Source organism: Mytilus edulis, chromosome 1 (genome assembly GCF_963676685.1).
Source record: "Mytilus edulis chromosome 1, xbMytEdul2.2, whole genome shotgun sequence".
In the NCBI taxonomy this organism is placed as follows: domain Eukaryota; kingdom Metazoa; phylum Mollusca; class Bivalvia; order Mytilida; family Mytilidae; genus Mytilus; species Mytilus edulis.
In genome coordinates, this window is record NC_092344.1 from 19,873,518 (window position 1) to 19,893,839 (window position 20,322).

At 31.7% G+C, this 20,322-nt stretch overlaps 1 pseudogene; it reads left to right on the forward strand.

Annotated features, from left to right (window-relative positions):
• The first annotated feature begins 5,465 nt into the window (after positions 1–5,465).
• On the forward strand, positions 5,466–13,950 carry LOC139526603 (glutathione S-transferase 1-like; annotated as a pseudogene).
• Positions 13,951–20,322: the final 6,372 nt, after the last annotated feature.

A 20,322-nucleotide genomic window follows, 5' to 3' on the forward strand; every position in this document is an offset into this window, starting at 1 on the left:
GTCAACAAGAAGACCTGGCTGACAAAGTTTTTGAGTATAGAGCCCGGTTTTGAGAAACTAAAGTTGGATGACTTGATTGAAGATGTATCAAACTTTTCTCAAGTTCATTTTTCTTTTTGATAACAGTAGAGTCATTTCAAAATTCCCAGCGAGGATGTGAAAAGTAAAAGAACAGAAATACCTAACTCGGAGGAAAATTCAAATTTGAAAGTCCATTTTCAAATAGAAAAATAAAAAGCTCAAAAACACCACATGAAAATGTTTTTATTTCATACTAAAAGTTTGAAGATAGACATAGATATAAACTTGTACCTTCCATAGATAATACTTCTTAGTGTTATTGTCTTTTAAAAAGAACTTGGAAAGGTTTTAGTCGGAGTCCATTCACAACTTGAGTCAAGCTTATTTTGATGATTAATTGTTTCCACTAACTAAACCTTAATGACTTGTAAATAATATTCATTCTTTTATAACATAAGTTTGGAGTTTAATAGCGAGTTATTTCGCTACGATTATACGAGTAAGTCCTTTCAGTAAAATATACCAATAGACACAATATGTGCATTATTATAACAAAATTGCACTGATTAATGAATAGTAATGAATAATAGATTAAACAAATTAAGGGCAACATTAGTATTTCGCTGTTTAAAATTCGTTTTCTCAATTGATTAAAAGAAAAAAAATCCAAAAATTCGGTTTGCAAAATAAAAAGGAAATTAACAAAAATATTGAACTCTGATGCAAATTCAAAACAAAAGGTCTCTAATGAAATGGCAAAATCAAAAGCGCAAACACATCAAACAAATGGATAACTGTCAGATTCTTGACTTAGTACATATATTTCAATATGTAGAGCACGGTGGAATAAACCCAGTTTTATAGCTAGCTTAACCTCTCACTTGTATGACAGTCGCAAGGAATGTTATATATTATCAACAATGTGTGAACAAAACAAACGGACATTATAGGTAAAAATGTAAAAAAATTTAATAGGGATACAACGGTCAACATTGGGATATCATTTCAATTACGTTAAAAACAAACAAAAACTGTCAAAAAAAAAAAAAAACAACAAAGAAAAACAAAGAAAAACAAAATAAAATATAGACAAAGCACACCAAAAAAAATAAAAGACAAGAATACAAAAAACCCAACAGCACAACAGATTGACAGGATGCAGAAGTATCGAGCCACGCCAAAAGCGCATTACAAAAAAATGACTCAACAGTCAACAGTTATACTTAAAAAAGACAAATAAAAAAGCCCACTAAAACATGTAATTATAAGACGATAAACAAACAACGTCAGCACCGATAAGCTATACGTCAAGACCATCCTGTACTATTTGTGAAGTTCATACGGAATATTTATTAAAAAGGTCTTGATCTCTTCCGAAGAACTTTTTGTTTTATAGAATAAGGACGAGACGTTCTTTGACGTATTAATTGTTCATCTATTAACCTTCTGATCAGATTTATAAAGCGGCTGTAGCAGCTGCAAGCTCTTGAATACAGAATGAGTTGGTGTATTGCAACTCAGATGGAGGAAATCAAAATTTCAAAATTAAAACGCCTCGTTTGTCATAATTCTGGTAATGAGATGACCGCTTATGTCAAATTCGATGTATAAATCTTAAAATGAGACAGAGGAAGCCGTGTCTTTTTTTTCTTCTTAATTTCTAGTTCTGGGGGATAAATGAATAGAACCCAAATCAAAAAAGTTTGTATCTCTAATGAAGAAAAAACCCAAAATATCTCTGAATCTGAAATAAAATGACCTGGATTCTTTTATCTTTTTGTTTTTGACATAGTCTGAAAGAACTCCGACTAATATGAAAATAGGAAGAGGTCAACAAGGAGAGGCTCACAGTTTGTTCCCATATGAATATCGACAATTGTTGAGAACGTCTACCTCTAAATTCAACAAATATGTTGCCATTACGAAATTATACAATACTCATCACTTATCCAACTGTGTAGGAAGTTCGAACTTTTGTTCACTATTTACAAAATATGTCGTATGGTATACCAAAGTAATAGATTTATAGCGTTTACTACCATTTTGATATGGAAAAGCATTTTGAATTATTTCTTTAATACAATTTTTCATTAACATGGGGGAATAGTAGCAGACAAGGTTGAAAAATCTAATTTTGATAGAAATCTTGTTTTAGAGAAAAATCGAGATTTAAACTTATCCAGAAGTTATAATATTTTTGTTAGAATCCACATATGTTTAATACCACTACTAGAGTATTTGAATCTTTGTTCACAGGAACAACAACATATTTATCATTAAGAGATGATAAACATTTCACAACTTCTTTGTCTTTGAAAACGGACTTTGGTTGATGTTTCACACAATTTTTCAACTTAAGAATTTGTGTTTACCTTTCTGAAAAAGTGTCTAGTTCAACTTCTTCTCGTTAAGCCAATGCTCTGGTGTAGTCTTTAATGGTTATAGTTCCAATATATTTGCTGGGGTTTTCTATTGACACTAGGTGATGAAAAAAAATCCCATACAGTATTTTACTTTTAGGGAAGTTACTGCACTTTAAATAAGTTCCTGTCATTTAAGATAGTGTTTAGTTTTTTGAAAACGTAAGTACTGATTAGTTATAAGTCAACTCCGTTAACACTAAAGAAAAAGAATTATTCGAAATGAAAAACTTCCATATTTCCTTTAAAATTAATGAGAGAAATATGGGGTATCCGTCAATCAAACAGAAAACCAAAAGTAACTAAAAGACACAAGTCAACGGTCAGTTTTCAACATTTGACAGTTGTATTTACAATATGACAAGTTCCAAGTCGACGAGTCTTAATAAAAGAAAAGACTATTTACCAACGGTGAGACAATAAAAAAAACATAAGCCGATGAAAAAAAAACACGATCACGGGTTTTGGAAAAATCCCACCAAGGTAAAAGTTGTTGTGCGACCTGTAAACGGTGTATGCAAGAACCATCAATCTGCATCAGAAAAACAAAAGAAAGAAAAAAGTTTACAAAATGACGCATAGAAAAAGTAATATTGATCAATACGAAACCCGACAAAACGAGAGCGTGTGATGTTCCGTCGTGATGCACAAGTAACGAATCGAGGGAAAACTGCTAACAGTCACAATTCAGAAACAAACAAGGAGACGAGGCTACAATACATGGAATATATTGACCGGCATATTTCAACTGTAAATTCATTTATTTGTGAATGAAGTAAAAAAATTAAAAAAAAAATTGAACCAACCGTCAGCATAAAATTGTTCAAGTAAACAAAAATCATAAGATACTACATTGGGAAAAAATGGACGAGGTTCCTTATGATAATCTTTTGTATATCTGTTTTGTATTTACAACATATATTGGTCAAGAATAAAAGGCAAACTATTATTTGTACTGATCATAGTATTGGCTTTCAATTACATCCTTTTATACACTATTGTTATTGGAAACGGCTCTAATCTCACTGGTTTCATAGGCCTTCATCGAAATAATCTCTGTTTCACGAAAACTGGCTAAATACAACACGCATATATACATCCGTGATATACATGGAACGAAAATACAAATGCATGTTTTAATAATTAATTAACAAACATAACGACTGAACTCTCCGGTCTCTGCAAATCGAGCAGGTCCGTACCATCCTTAGTTTTGGTGTTGTTTGATTTAACCTACCTTGATATCTGCTCAATTACCCATATGTTTAACTGAATAGGTTAAACCTAACAACCCTTGCAACAATTCTCTAAGGAGTCCGAAGGAGTTCGAATGTAGCCTGTTGTAAAGGAAAAGTAATGTCCCTATCCAACTCTCTAATTTTTGTTAGCAATTTAAATGTCATGGTCGACCTACTTTTCAAACCACGACTGACAAAAAGTATAAATTTTATTTGAACAAAAAGTATAAATTTTATTTGAATCTGTATAAAAGAGGGACGAAAGATAACAAAAGGGCCAGTCAAACTCATAACTGGAAAAAACTGACAACGCCATGGCCAAGAATGAAAAAGACAAACATTAGTACACATGACACAACATAGAAAACTAAAGAATAAGCAACACGAACCCCACAAAAAACGAGGGATGATCTCAAGTGCTCCGGAAGTGTAAGCAGATCCTGCTCTACATGTGGCACCCTTCGTCTTGCTCATGTTATAACAAATCCGGTAAATAGTCTAAAATCGGTAGGTCACATTTATCAAAGGGAAGGGGATTGTAGTTACGACGTAAGGTACATATCCGATATCATCTGTGAAACGGTTATTCCACAACGGTCAACCAACTCGTGATGGCATCCGTAAAATTTACAAAGGGATGATTTCAACTTCACCATTTGGAATTCTTTGATTAATAGCTTCCTTGTGAGCAGCAACCCTCTATCAAGAAAATCATGATAGGAAATACAAGCACGGGAATATCGTATCAATTGGAAGATATATACCCCGTATGAAGGTGCTGCTGGAATGTTGCTACTTAGAAATGGAAAGTTCACAATTAGAAAGCTGAAATCATCTCTTTTGTCGTAAAGTTTTGTTTTCAAACGACCCTCGTTGTCAATTTCTAGATGAAAGTCAAGATAATCTATTTACCAAACACCTGGTAACAGTTAAAGTCTTTCTGTATTACTTTTGGCCTTTCAAAGAAGTATCAAAATATTATGAAAGGCAAAGTAGACTTGTAATTTCAGGGAAGCAATGTGTGTTCACACTTGAGAGTTATGGTCATAACAGAAGTAAAACATTCTGACAAAAAAAATTGTTTTATTTGAATGTCATATGATATCATGAGATAGATTAACGTAAGATCAATGTTGTGTTTGCAGGTCAGATTCTATGACCAGATAAATGACAAAAGATTTAAGAAAAAAGCCCATAAAAACCATTCTCTTCAAAACTGTGTGGCTGGTTTTTTTTTCATCATTTGTTTCTGAATGAATTATAGGTTTCCAAAGATGAAAACTAAAATGATGTTTGACACCCAGAAGTTATATCAATATCTTTTAATTGCAGGCATGTAACAAAAATCTTAGACATTATTTTGTAGATTGCATATGGTCAATTAAAGGGATGAAAACAGATTTTTGCTACGATTTGACCTGGCTGTGCTATTTCCATCCATATCGAGAAGAGCACTTTTTTAGTAGTTTTAAGGATATATTTTTCAATCGGTTATATCAAAAATAACTTTATCTAGAGATTAAGAAAGAGTAACATTTAAGCTTTAAAATGAATTAAAAATTTTAAAAAACATCCATTGAGTTGATTTGGAGATATTTTTCTTTAATGACTGTTGGTTGGAGCCATAAAACTCTGATTGTAGTACTATATCATTCTGTATATGAACGTTCAAGGTCACGAATATTATCGATGAATAAATTATATATTTTCAGCTGGTGAAGAATTTGTTTTTTACTTGTTTAATATGTTTTAATTTTAAAGTGTAAAAAGAGGGGGAAATATAAATATGCCATCGTACAAATTGTCATATATCAAAAATACAAGAAAGGGGTGAACTAGCTCGATTGATGTTTGCTGCGGCTGGCAAAGAATTCGAAGATGAAGGACTAGAAGGGGAGACATGGCTATAATTCAAACCAAGTCAGTATAAATATGTTTTATAATTAAGAAAATTAACAAGGTATCATTCAATGTATTTGAAAAACCTGCGTTTATCATGCTTTATATTAAAATCAGATAATATTGCCGAAGTAGTAACAGATAAATCGTGGTGGCATTTAAAAAAAAACCAAGAAAAACTGCAAAAGGCAGGTCAGATATAAGGAAGTAAAATGCATTTTGTGTTGAAAAAAATTAACACTTTTCTGCATTTTCGTATCGTTGCAACAGAAAGACTTACACACAAACTATGATGAGTAATAAGTTATTGGACGCTGCAGGTAACAATTGGTATAAAAACACAAGAGAACCCTTTTACCGGCTATCACTACGACGGATACAGATCTGAGTTTCAAAATTTTTGAAATTTTGGAGAGAAGAATATTGTCCGCACTTAATTACATTATTTTCAATCATTGCAACGAACGATTATTCTTTTTTTGAGACAATGCTGCATGACTGTTTTCTATTTTTAACGACGCCAACGCTGGATTATCCTCCAGCTGTCTCCTATTATTCGACATTTGCAGGCGAGACAAAAATCATGTGAGAGACCAATCGGTAAAATTCTATTAAAATGATTAACTTGTATTATAATTCTCTATGATAAATTTTTAATTGCAATATTAAATTTCAAATATTTGAAGTATCGCCATCGTTATTAAGAGTACAGGTAGATTTTGAAATTCAGATGGCGAACATTAAAAAACTTTACAAATATAGACAAAGGGAGATAACCACAAATACATTTGTGTAGTATAGGTTAAAGTTAAAAATTACATTGTACAATCTTTACTCCTACGGTGCTTTCAAACACATTTGCTCATTAACAATTATATAATTTGTCGTTACAGAAACACCATACGGTCAAATGCCAGTTTTGACAGTAGACGGGACAATTATCAACCAGAGTGCTGCCATTTCTCGATATCTAGCTCGAGAATTTGGTTAGTTTAACTTTTCGAATTCCTCTTTCCATCTTTAATTCCTGATCTATGTAACAACCGTTTCTATAATTTAAGGTTGTATAATCATATTAATGTATTTGTATATATTGCCTTTACCTGAATAAATATTATTATTAGACAATTAAAAGGCCAAACAAAATGGCTAATCCTACTATCTTCTCTATCATACATGTAATTTTTCTGAAAGCTATTTAATAGATACATAAAATACGTAAACGGCATAACTGACCAGCAATCTAAAACCTAAAAGATTGAACGGACGATTTTATTAATTGATTTTTTAGGGGCATAAATAAACGAACGAAACAACAGAAACACTGAAGTGTAACAAAAAACCAAAACGACAATGCAATACACACCGAACAGAACTATGAAAATACAACTGCCATAAAACAGGCATATTTCAATACTGGAGTCTGCATCTCTTGCGAGACAGTGTTTCGCAACTCTACAGCTAATCTGAGAGAAGGAAATGTATTACTGTATTGTTGAATGCAGGGTTAAAGATCTGTTGATATCTGTAAAAAGGATTGGTAAATTCTGTTTGATATTCGCCCAATGGAAAACATTTCATGGACATTCAGGACGATTAAATATTACTTTAACATGCCGGTTATATACCTAGACTGTCACTGAAAAAAACCTGTGGAGGGCAAAATTTATAATTACAGTAGGCAATGTACGGATAAATCAGAGTTGTTGAAAAAAGTAAAATATAAACAAAAAATACCGCAGTCATAGGAAAATTCAAAACGGAAAGTCAATAATCAAATGGCAAACTTAAAAGCTCAAACACGTTAAACGAAAAAAAAAACCTGTATATACCTGACTTGGTACATGTATTTTCCTATGTAGAAAATGGCGAATTGAACCTGTTTTCTTAGCAAGCTAAACCTCTCACTTGTATGATAGTCACATAAAATTCCATTATATTGACAAAAACGTGTGAACATATCAAACGAACATCAATGGTAAAAATGTAAATGTGTTTTTACAGTAGTCAACATGGTGTTATAATCTAAATCACAATACAAAAAACCAAATATGTCAAGAAAGATAAACAACACGACATATAGAAAAAACACATCAGCTTAAACAAAAAACAAGAAAACAATGTCGGGTTGTATAAATACCGAGGCACGTCAAATGGATATTACCTAAAATAGTCTTAAGGGGAAAGGAAATAATTTACACAGACAAATAAAGAACAGTACAACACATAATAAAGATGATAAACAACGCCAGTACCTAGAATCTGTGCCTAAAGACCATTGTGTATTGTTTGTGAAGTTGGTAAGGAATATTTATCAGCAAGGTCTTGGTTCCTTCCGATCAACTTCTTTTGAAAAAGTACGAGACGTGCAATGGCCTAACCCTGGATGTCTCAAGACGAACATATATATCAACTTCCCCATACCAACAGGTCAGACTACATATTTGGAGGGGATCGTAAATGTTGTGACTTTTTTATGCATGATATAATCGAAGACTGTATACAAGAAAAGTGGACAGTTTCGATAATTCAGGTTTAACTCTAAGCTACTGAGAACAGCAATCTTAGTTATTGTTTTTTTCCACCTTTTACAAAAACATCCTATCCTTACAATATTAGAAATTGTTTTCCTAATTCAAATCATCAGTGGCATTTATTCAGTGATGATTATTAAGAAATTGATTATTCTTTGTATTAAAATTAATCGTATCACAATCTTAATACTTCTTGTGACAATGTTCAAATACACATTTTATATATCTAGGTTTGTACGGTAAGACTAATATAGAGAATACTACATGTGATATTTTTCTGGAAACTATTAACGATGTCATTCAAGATATGATGAAATACTATTATGCGCAAGATGAAACAAAGAAGGTAAGTTATAAAGAATGATACAAACGAAGGCAACAGTAGTATACTGATATTCTAAATTCATAAATCGATTGCGAGAATACACATACGAGTTACAAACTAAAACCCAGGGAATTATCAACTATAAGCGGAAAATAACTGAAACACTGAAGTGCAACAACAAGCAAACACCAACATACATAGAAACGAACTATTTGATTACAACTGTCAAATTCCAAATAATGAGTTGATCCCTTCCAAATATCATAATGATATGTAACTTTCATACTCCGACTCGTCTGTTTTGATTCGTCATAGACCCTCAAGGTAGTGCAGGTTACCTATTTCTCTTAAAATTTTGAGTTTTTGAAATTCCAAGGCTTTTCTACCTCAGGAATAGAATATCTTAGCTGTATTTGTCAAATTTTTTAGGCATTTTGGTCCTCAATGGTTTTCAACGTCGTACTTTATTTGGCCTTTTTAATTTTTTGGATATGATCGTCACTGATGGGTATTTTTGTAGATGAAAACACGCGTCCGGTGTATATACAAAATTTAATCTTGATATATATGATGAGTTTATTTACAACCACTGGGTCGATGCCACTGCTGGGGGAGTTTTAATTCCCCGAGGGTATCACCAGCCTAGTAGTCAGCACTCCTGTGCTGACAGGACTTATCATTCATATGGTCATATTTATAAATCAACTGTTTACAAAACTTTTGAATATTTGAATTTCTAAGGCTTTTCTACCTCATGAATAGATAACCTTAGCTGTATTTGGCAAAGCTTTTAGGAATTTTGGTCTTCAATGCTCTTCAACTTCGTTCTTAATTTAGCCTTTTTAACTTTTTTGTATTCGAGCGTCACTGATGAGTCTTTTGCAGATGAAAACACCTGGTATCTATGATGAATTTATTTTCTTATGTGTATTATATAAATCGAAATGAGCGGAATCATTTGCACAATTAATGTCGATTGCAGTCGGAAACCAGGTTGAAATAGAACAAAAGAATCGAAGCTCTTTGTTAGAGAAGGCGATAAATGTTTACTGTATTGTTTACTATAGTGACAAAATTTTTAAAAGTTAATAGAAACAAACAAAATTGCAATTTTCTTCTCAATTACGAGGTGTTTTATTTTAAAAACACCATTTGCATAAGTTTTCAATTTATTTAGTTCATAGTTAAGCAGAACAATTAGATATCAAGTCGACGACATGGGTATCTTTCAAGTTGGATGACAAAAATGCATAACCTCCGATTTTTTTGAAAAAATTACCACGGACGGGAACCATATCAATCTATTACTTCAGTAATTTTCGTGTCTGCCCTTCCATTATGTGACTGAAGAAAAAATTCCAAAAATGGGTAACAATTGTATCGAAAAGAGAAAATCGAGTGCACCGTTTTATGTTAGGGCGTGTTTGAGTTGAGTATTTTGTCTTGATATCGTACAAAGCAAGAATATTTCATACATCGTCTCGCTTCAAATTCTATCATTTTTATACATTAAAGCTACAGGTTGACGTTATAACACAAAAAAATCACAGCACTACAAGATGAATTATATAGGTCAAGTGAAATACCTATCTAATGAGTCACAAAAACAGAGAAGGTGTGCTCGAATAGCTATTTTTTTACTGAAAGTACTTGACGACAGTCTTTCAAGTTGGATGATGAAAATGCATATCTTCGAAAAATTCCAATTTTTTGTATAGTCTCCATACACTAAAAAAATCTAGTCTGCCCTTCCACGAAATATTTATTTAGAATTTTTTTAAATGTTTATGAATTTTCGAAAATTCCACCTGACAACCGATCAGACAATAGTTTTAAGTTGAATCAATGCAGACAAGATTATTAACTGATGCTCATTAGCTAGTTGATACATTTGTCTTTAAAAATACAACTGACATATAAGGAGCGTAATGGTGCAATATGGATAAATTTATCGGTTTCCAAGGGCAAAAATGGTAGCGCGTCATCCCTACAATGGCTTCCGTTTCTACGATTGTGAAAATGAACTGGCGTAATGGGGAGATAATTTTGACGAAGTAGGATCCTGACTGGATTGTAGATAGTTTCTGTTGATTTATTCACAACCTTTCCAAATTTTGTTCTGACAAAATCTCACCGCACTGCAAGTGCAAGACGGCCCTAGCACTAGTTTTATGTTTTATATACCATTGAATAATGACCTTTTCCTGATTTTTTTTATGTGCAGGAATCCTAGATTTTAGATTTTACTCCTTCCTTCGCTACATAATTTGATAGGGAACATTTGCAGCACATGGTAAATTAGTCACTTCTGTTTTTGGTAAAAGATTCTTGGATACCAGCTCAAAGGGGAACACATAATAGGTCAAAGGCTGAAATAGACTGAAGCATGACAGATTTGAAGGTTTATACATATTTTTACACTGTATTTTTTTAAATATTTATTTGACAAACTATCAGAAACATAACTATGAAGACAACATTTATTTCCAAGAAAACACAGTTTATCTCAAATGAGGTTCCAGAAACATGTATGGGGTTAAGGCGGAAGTTTTTTTTTAACAGAGATTAACAATCTTACAAACATGAAATCGATTTTCTTTCCTCTCTCCAAAAACATAGAATAAAAACGAAAGAAACAGAAAAATTAAAGGGTAATTACATATCAACAAAACAAATATAGAAACATGTGACAAATGATCCTTACATCTCGTAGAAGGAACAATTGTTTTCTTGTAAAGTCATATTATTAAATGTTGCAATCAGTTTATGGAACAAACATATTTTATAGGCTGAAGCATTTAAAAGTGTACAGGATAACACAATACCTAAGTTCTTGAAGTACATAACAACGATTTTGGAGGAAAATGGCAACACATACCTCGTAGGCTCTGAAGTAAGTTAACCAGAATTTAAAATTTGAAAAATAATGAAATGTCGTAAAGCTTGGACATGTGTATTGAATTAGATACATTTTACACAATAGTAAAAAAATGATATATTACTTTACTCTTTAATCTGTGTTGAAAGTAAAAACATGACAAAAAGTTCAACACATTTGCATTTACACAAATGCGACGTTGAGTATTGTGAATAACCCAACGTGGTGAAAGTAAAAAGTGAAGGATCAGTGTGGTCAGCTATAGTTTAAAACAACCATCGCTTTAAATTATTATATTTTGGCTAATTACCATTCATTAAACAACGATTTTAGAAAGTCTCATTAATTCGTCTCAAATTTAACCAAAACAATGTAAGATCTTCTATTTTGAGTAAACACATTTTTGTTCTTTCATCGGCGGGATAAGACCCTTGCTTCTGTGACATCGTTGCAACACCGCCTGTTTTGTTCAGTATCCAAGACCACTCGACCAATGAGGTTATATAACAATATAGCTTTCATCCTTAATTGGCTTTATCTAGGGTTGTATAAACACAGTACATTCTGTTTAGTGGCAAGTGTTTCTTCAGATCAGATATGTTTTGTCTGTCGTAAAGGATGATAATGTCATTAGAACGCCGTCACATGAAATTATAATTTTATTATATACGCTTGAACATGTGAAAACTTAACGACAGACGTTCTCCATCGGATAACTCGTGGTTATACAAGGCTAACATCATAATATAAAAATGTATATAATTCGTCTCAAATTCGACCCAACAATATTAGATCTGTTTTTTTAGTCGAACCCCTGCGTCCATGAGATCGTTGCTACACTGCACGTATTGTGTCTAGCGGTCTAGACCACTCGACCAAATAAACGTTTTAATAGTATAGTTTTCGTTAGTCGAGTAATGCCTCTCTGTGTAAGAATTATCTAGGATAACACAGTACATGTACAGAAGGATGGTGTTTCTTTCAGATCAGCTACGTTTTGTTTATTTGTTGTAAATAATGGTTATTCTAACAAGAGTTCATTTCTCAAGTTATTACTTCATTTGATAAATTTGTCTTGCACTATACATATTGATATTGCAGATAACAACAATTAGTATTACCTTTACAGCTTACAGTAGCGGATATTGCAGTATTCGATATTTTGGACCGATTTATAGCTGATCCAACAACATATCCCGATTTCTTGAATGCTAACTCGGCTGTACAGAGTCTTGTCGAAAGAGTAAAGACAGTTCCGAACATCAAGAAGTATTTGGATGGTCGGCCAAGTGATGGATAGGTGTCATTGTGTATTTATATTCTGATTTAGTTTAAAGCCATACATTTTTATTATTGTCTACAGGTATTTGTACTATTCGTATAAACTTGTTATCGGTATGTGATGATGACGGAAAAATTGACTTTTTATCAATCACTGACATATTATAAAATACATCATACCTGTTATTTAACAAATTAATTTGTTAATATAATTTGAAGATAGACATGGATATAAATTTATACCTTCCACTAAATTGTGTAAAAAAAGTAGATACTACTTCTTAGTGTTTTTGTCTTTTAAAAAACAACTTGTTCAAATGGAAAAATTGAGTCTGTTTTCATTTACAATTTGAGTCTGACTAATGTTTAATTATGGACCTTCATGACTTGAAATGTGGGTTCATCTGTAAATAATTTTAATTCTTTCAAAACATTAGTTGAGATAATGAGTGATATAATCATAATTACATGAGAAAGTCCTTTTAGTAAAATATGACAGTGTGAATTATAATAGCAAAGCTTAACTGATTAATAGATAGTAATGTATAATGAATTAAACTAAACATGTCTTACAACAATTTGTAATTTTGTTATATAGTAACATTTGTTTTGAGTAGTTGATGTTTATGGAGAAAAGAAACACTATTTTCTTTGTGTCTTGTCAGGCCTCGTTACTATGAACAGCTTGGGAAATGATGAGGATATCACAGTCCTGTCCGTTATTTCAGATTATATAATGACCTTTAGATATGTTTTATTTTTAATATTATCCTCCAAAACCACTACGCAACTTGAAACTAAATTCCATAATAATCATGTGAGCGTTTTTTTAAGGACTTGTTCATGATTTTCTTTTACCGCTGTTCTAAAACTTGATAAAATTTCAAATAATTATTTACATCTCGACAACTAAAGTTGACAAATGCTGTTTTGGAAAAAAAACCCAGAATAAATGTAAGATTGTTAAAAAAAATATCAAAAATACCGAACTAGTTGGAAAATTCTAAACTGCAATTCACTGAGCAAATGACAAAATCAAAAGCTCAAACACATCAAACGATTCAATAAGAACTGTATTGTTCCTGACTTGGTACAGGCATTTTCTATGTAGAAAATGATGGATTAAACCTGGTTTTATAGCTAGTTAAACCTCGTATTTGTCTGGAAGTCGCATGCAATTCTATTACAACGATGTGTAACCACATTTGTATTTTCTAGAAATCGGTTTGGTGTTCCATAATATTAAGTGTATATCTATAACGTAATGTTGATGATAATGTGTATTGACTGCAAACATGCTATTTAGTATAAATACAAGAACTTTATCAGGCTTAATAAACAAATTTCAAACTTGCACATGTATTTTATATTCAGTTAATTTCGATCTATGAGTTTGACTGTCTCTCTCTGGTATTTTTCGCCCCTCTTGTATGGTGTACATGTTCATTTGGTAGATAATATAAGACTTTATACTAGTTTTCACGGTCGATTGATAAACTTTTTGTGATCAGGTCTTTTTTCAGATGCTATGAAATACATTTGTTCTGCATAACCATTATTACGTGCACCAGTCTTCCTGACAATGGTCACTTCAACATGACCTTATATTTATGATTAATAGATAAACTTTAAGTTTTATAATTTTGTCTTTACGTAATTATGTTTATTCATATTGGAATAAAATAACATGTACAGTGTTGCAGATACACGATACCTACCAACTTCTTTTTCTGAAGCCAAACTTTTGCAATGAAATACTCTTCTGGATAATCATTTCATAATTAGTTCAACAAAAGGGTAAAATGGAGTGCACAGTATGCATTTTTAATATTTAAGAAACCATAACAACAACATATATGCCATTCGCCAAATTAAGCCAATAAATGACAAAGTATTATTTGCTACAAATCTATTTAAAACCAAACACAAACTTTATTAGACTAGACACGAAAATGCATTTATACAAATACTTATTTTCTGTCCCTATAAGACAGAAATAACCTACTTTATCAAGTGCAATCGTAACAAGCATTAGTCTTTCAAAAAGGGCTAGTCGACTCTTAGCTGATGAAAATTGAAAGTGCTCTCGCTTTGTAGATTAATTCATTTTCTAGAATAGCCACGTGCATCAATCAACAAATTTTACCACACACGTGAGGTCACACGTTATGAAGTAGTATATATCGTTTAACGTTGTTGTTTACGAAACTCCAGAAGATTCGACTATTTATAGATAAAAGTTAGCTGTGTACCAATATCATGAATATGCATGATTAATGACCAGGCAAAATCTAATTGCTAAAATAGAGAGGACAAATCCGATACTCTACGGGATTGAAGGACATTTACTAGGTTTGGATTGTCCTAACCAATCAATAAACTTTGATTATTCACGTCTCGTAATATCTTCCAATCAGGTAGCAAGAAAAATTCACGCACTAACTGTCCATCGTTCAATTCTTAATATCGACTCATAGGAGTCGATAATAATACCGTACTATAGTAGGTTAGGAAGACCAGTATGACATTGGTTATCTGAGCATTGATTAAGTTACACTATATTGATATGGATTGTTTAACCTTTTTACTATATGCCATTCAAATAAAGCCTTCAAACTTCATTTCAAAAGACAAATCAGAGCTAAAACTTTTCAACACATATTGGATTTCCTGTTTTATGAATAATGTTTCTTATGTATAAAATGTGTTTGGCATAGCTTACGAGCAGACTAAGCTGTTGTATTGCGTATATCAAATAAGAAAATGATCAACTGATCTACAAACATCACAAAAATTTGTTAGCTAAAAGATGATTTTTTTTTTTACAAAAGTTAAAAAAAAAAACCAATACAGATAAAGGGGTTAACATAATTTTTTCCGATGATTTTTTTTCAAAAAACAAAACATTTAAATATATAAAGTCAGTTTTATGAGAAAAAAAGTATATTCATAACGATTTATCCAAACTCGCAAATGGGAAAAAAGGCAAAAGAACATCACCGTTTATCGTTATGTAAAAAGTAAAATCACAAAAATACTGAAATCACATGGCAAAATCAAATGACAAAACACATCAAAAACGAATGGACAAGAACTGTCATATTCCTGACTTAGTACAGGTATTTTCGAATGTAGAAAATGGTGGATTAAACCTGGTTTTAAAGCGCTAAACCTCTCACTTTGATGACAGTCTCATCAAATTCCGTTATATTTACAATGATGCGTGAACTAAACAGACACAATAAATAAAATAGTCAAAATATGGTACAGCAGTTATCATCGTGTAACAATTTTAAAAGGAACAATTTAACAGAACACAAAACACATCTATCTACAAACACATTCATTGATTCGCATGTCTGACGTCAGAAAATTTTATACGTCACATAAATATGTCGTTCAATGAATATACAAACAAATTAAAAATTTCACATGTGAAATGTTAGCATACAGGGTTAAAAATTCAAAGTATGTAAGGATTAATTTCAGAAATAAACCGAGATTTAAAATAGTCCAAGAGTTATATAGAATTTATAAGAATCCACAAATAGTTCTTTCCACTACGCGATTGAATAATTTTGACGTTTGTGGTTCAACGTATTTTCTAATTCATAATAGAAATATATCATTATGACATATAACAGAGCAATATCATATTGACGGGATATTTTAAAGTACAGAGTCATGTTATAAGAACCAAAGAAACACAAAAAGTCGTATATACAAATCACAACAGCAAATAATGAAAGATAATATAAACACATTGACGGGATGTTTAAGTACCGAGCCACGGTAAATGGATATCACATAAAACTTTACAATCCAACAGTAAAAGTAACATTAATAATAGAACAACGATAAATGAAAGAACAATATAACATGTTGTTAAGATGATAAACAACATCAGTATGCAGAATCTATACATCAAGACCATCATGTATTATTTGTTAAGTTGATTCGGAATATTTATCATTAAGGTTTTGGTACCTTCCGATAAACTTTTTAGAAAAAGGACGAGACGTTCTTTACATACCCCTGGTTGATCGACTTTCTACTCAGACACTGATGACGTTTTACAAAGTATGAGTAGTGTTGTATGGGCGATGTTGAATGTTGTTGTAAATACTGGAATTAAATAGTGTGCAACTGTTTTTCAAAAAAAAAATTGAAGCCACTTAGTGCTACCCTTTCTTATCTTTACTTGTTGTGAGAGTAATTGATTATTTACATTTCCCGAACCAAGTAAGGAATATGGCAGTGGTTATTAGGTAATTTTCAATTTAAACTTCCTTGGGTTATGCGAACAAGATAAAAAAAATAATTAACGATTTAAGGAATACATTTCAGTGTAAGAGTCAATAGTTTAGAATAAATAAATTGGAGTGTTTTGTTAGTTCTTTAAAAATAATACTGAACTTACTACATTTTTTTTAACAATGATTATGTTTATCAAAGAGATATATACAATCAAATTAAAGAGAGGCGAATGATACCAGATGGATATTCAAGATAAAGAATACAACAAATATATTTAAGTCTGCCTACATCTAGAAATTGACAATGAGGGTCAGTTGAAAACAAAACTTTACATCAAAAGAGATGATTTCGGCTTTCCAATTGTGAACTTTCAATTTCTATGTAGCAACATCCCAGTGCACATGCATGCAGAGTATGTATCTCACAATTGAGATGTTATTTCAGGACTTGTATTTCTCTATCATGATTTTCTTGATAGAGGGTTGCTTCTCACAAGGAAGCTATTAAACCAAGAGTTCCAAATGGTGAAGTTGTTATCGTCCTTTCGTAAATTTTACGGACGCCATCACAGATTTAAAGTAACAATATAACTATAAGGAAGATATCCACTATCATCTGTGAAACGGATATTCCATAACGGCGGTAGCGGATATCCTCCTTATGTTGTTACTATAAATATGTTCCCAATGTCATGACTTAATACCGAGTTTGTAGCTGAGATTACTCCCAGTTTTTGTTGGGGTTCGTGTTGCTTAGTCTTTATTTTTCTATATTGTGTTACGTGTACTAGTATTTATTTGTTTGCTTGATTTTCTTTTTAAGCCATGTTGTTGTCATTTTTTTTTAGATTTATAAATAAATAAAAGACAAATGATAGCACATAATCACAGAAAACTAAAGACTAAGCAAAACGAAAAGAAAACGATGGGTATTTCAAATACGTTGGAAAGGCAAGCAGATTCTGGTCAACTTGTGACACCCGTTGTGTTTCTCGTGTAAGTAAAACCGAAGATGAGTCTAATTCGGTAAGCTCCATTCGAGACAAAGAGGACAGGAGGGTGGTGAGGGGACAACCATTTGATATTCCGGGCAGGGGATTAAATAAATAACTCAACCTTGATAATCACAAAAATGAATGGTTTGATCTGTGGTAATTTGAAAATGAAAAGCTGACTTGCAATGTTTTGAAAATAGATAACTCGGCAGGTCTTTTAAGCCATTTTATAAATGCTATTCGAAAGTATGAGACGGCACCAGATTTTTCATAAAATTTATCTTTTTTCAAAAAAACATTTTTGGAAACACGTCCCAAATCTTTTAATAAAAGTATAAAAATTATTCAAATATACTTCAAGTGTCTGAAAATGGTTTTCATTTACCTTGAGGTATATTGTCTCAGGAACACTTACCTCACTTATATCACAGGGCCGTAAATACATTGAGGCTAATGAGGGCTCCATGTTTCTTATATTTTTTTAGTTTTCAGTGTTGTTTGTCTTATTGTTTGTCGTTTTGTGTTTTATTTGTTCCTTGGTTTCACTTTTGTTCTATATCATTTAAGAATAAAATATGAATTTAAAATTTGTATGTTTTCAAATACTATAAATACTGATGATTGAAAGAGGAAGACATCTAAATATTCCTAGAAATGAGAGATACTGCTCTGTATGTAATTCTGGTCAAATTTGAAAATGAAAAACATTTTCTTTTAGGGACGACATCAAAAGTTCAATGTATGATAAAAAACTTAATTCACATAGTTTTTTCACTGACCCCCCCCCCCCCTTTCTCTTATTGTTTGTCGTTTTGTGTTTTATTTGTTCCTGGGTTTCACTTTTGTTCTATATCATTTAAGAATAAAATATGAATTTAAAATTTAAACATTTTCTTTTTAAGGGACGACATCAAAAGTTCAATGTAGGATAAAAAACTTAATTCACATAGTTTTTTCACTAACCCCCCCCCCCCCCCCCCCCCTTGTTAACTTAATTTGGGAAAAATTGATTTACCAATAGGGATATATGTAAAAATCGATTTTAGATATACAAAACTTGCAGAATTTTAACCCCCACCCCCAAACTATTTGATTTAAGTTTTTTATCCTACATCGATCTTTTGATGTCGTCCCTGAATACATTGTGAAAAATACTCAACTAAAAGGGCCATATTTTACCAAAAAGTTTCAAAAATAATCGTTTCAAAAACATGAAAATAATATAATTTTTTATTCTCATTTACATCATCACAAGATAAGAGAAATTATTTGAATTCCACTATTGACTTACTATGCCCAAACTTTAAGCATTTGATTCCTAGCCAAAAACTGATATGGCTTCTTAATGTAGAGAATCTTGATATTTTGATATCTGTCTGTGAGTTAATTGATGAAGATAAAATATAACTTAAAAGATAAATATTTAATCAGGCTTTCTGCACTAGGCACAAGGTTGGTATGGTGGGGTACAGGACACATCGTACAAGTTCTATTACCTTCTTGTTTGCGATATTATTTTTTTTTATTAAACTGGTAATATTTTATCTTTTTTGTAATTTGTGCACTTTGGCATGTCAATTAGCATTGTCCCTTGGTGCCTCTTGCAGTTGTGTCACTTTAAATAGTACTGACTCCTCTGCACCAGGCACGAGGATGACATACCATTTGTGTGCAACTTCTTACAATATCTTACCATATCATTAATGTCCCGATACACATTTTAATATGCACCCACCATGCCATATAGCACCGTCCCTTGGTGCCTCTTGCAGTTCAGCTAGATATATTTAGCCTACTCACAGTATTTTTTTTTTGTTACTTTCCAGAGGTGTGCCTGAGACAAAGGTTTTATATATATACTTATATGTGATAACTGTTGTTTCTTATTTGTGTTTGTAACTATGTGTTGTTTATTATATTTGTAAAAGAATATTATATTACAATGATATTATATTATGCTCCTTGTGAGCCCATTTTATGGAAATAAAGCATCTTCTTCTTCTTCTTCTTCTTCTTCTTCTTCTTCTTCTTCTTCTTCTTCTTCTTCTTCTTCTTCTTCTTCTTCTTCTTCTTCTTCTTCTTCTTCTTCTTCTTCTTCTTCTTCTTCTTCTTCTTCTTCTTCTTCTTCTTCTTCTTCTTCTTTCTTCTTCTTCTTCTTCTTCTTCTTCTTCTTCTTCTTCTTCTTCTTCTTCTATAACCTTTTTATTAAATAATAATTCATACACAATCCTAAAATTGACTTCCTCTTTCATTTCAGACAGTCTGAACTTGCGTAAACATGGTAAAGCAAAACAAACTCTATAAAATTGTCAATATGTCTAATTCATAATCATTGTTTATAATATTACATATTAATATAGTCATTATTTGCAATACTTATTATGTATGATCAACTATGTAATTAATATACCATGAGCCTTAACCATTTGTTGTTGATGAGTTTGTGCTAATAAAATATATCTATTTGCATTTATA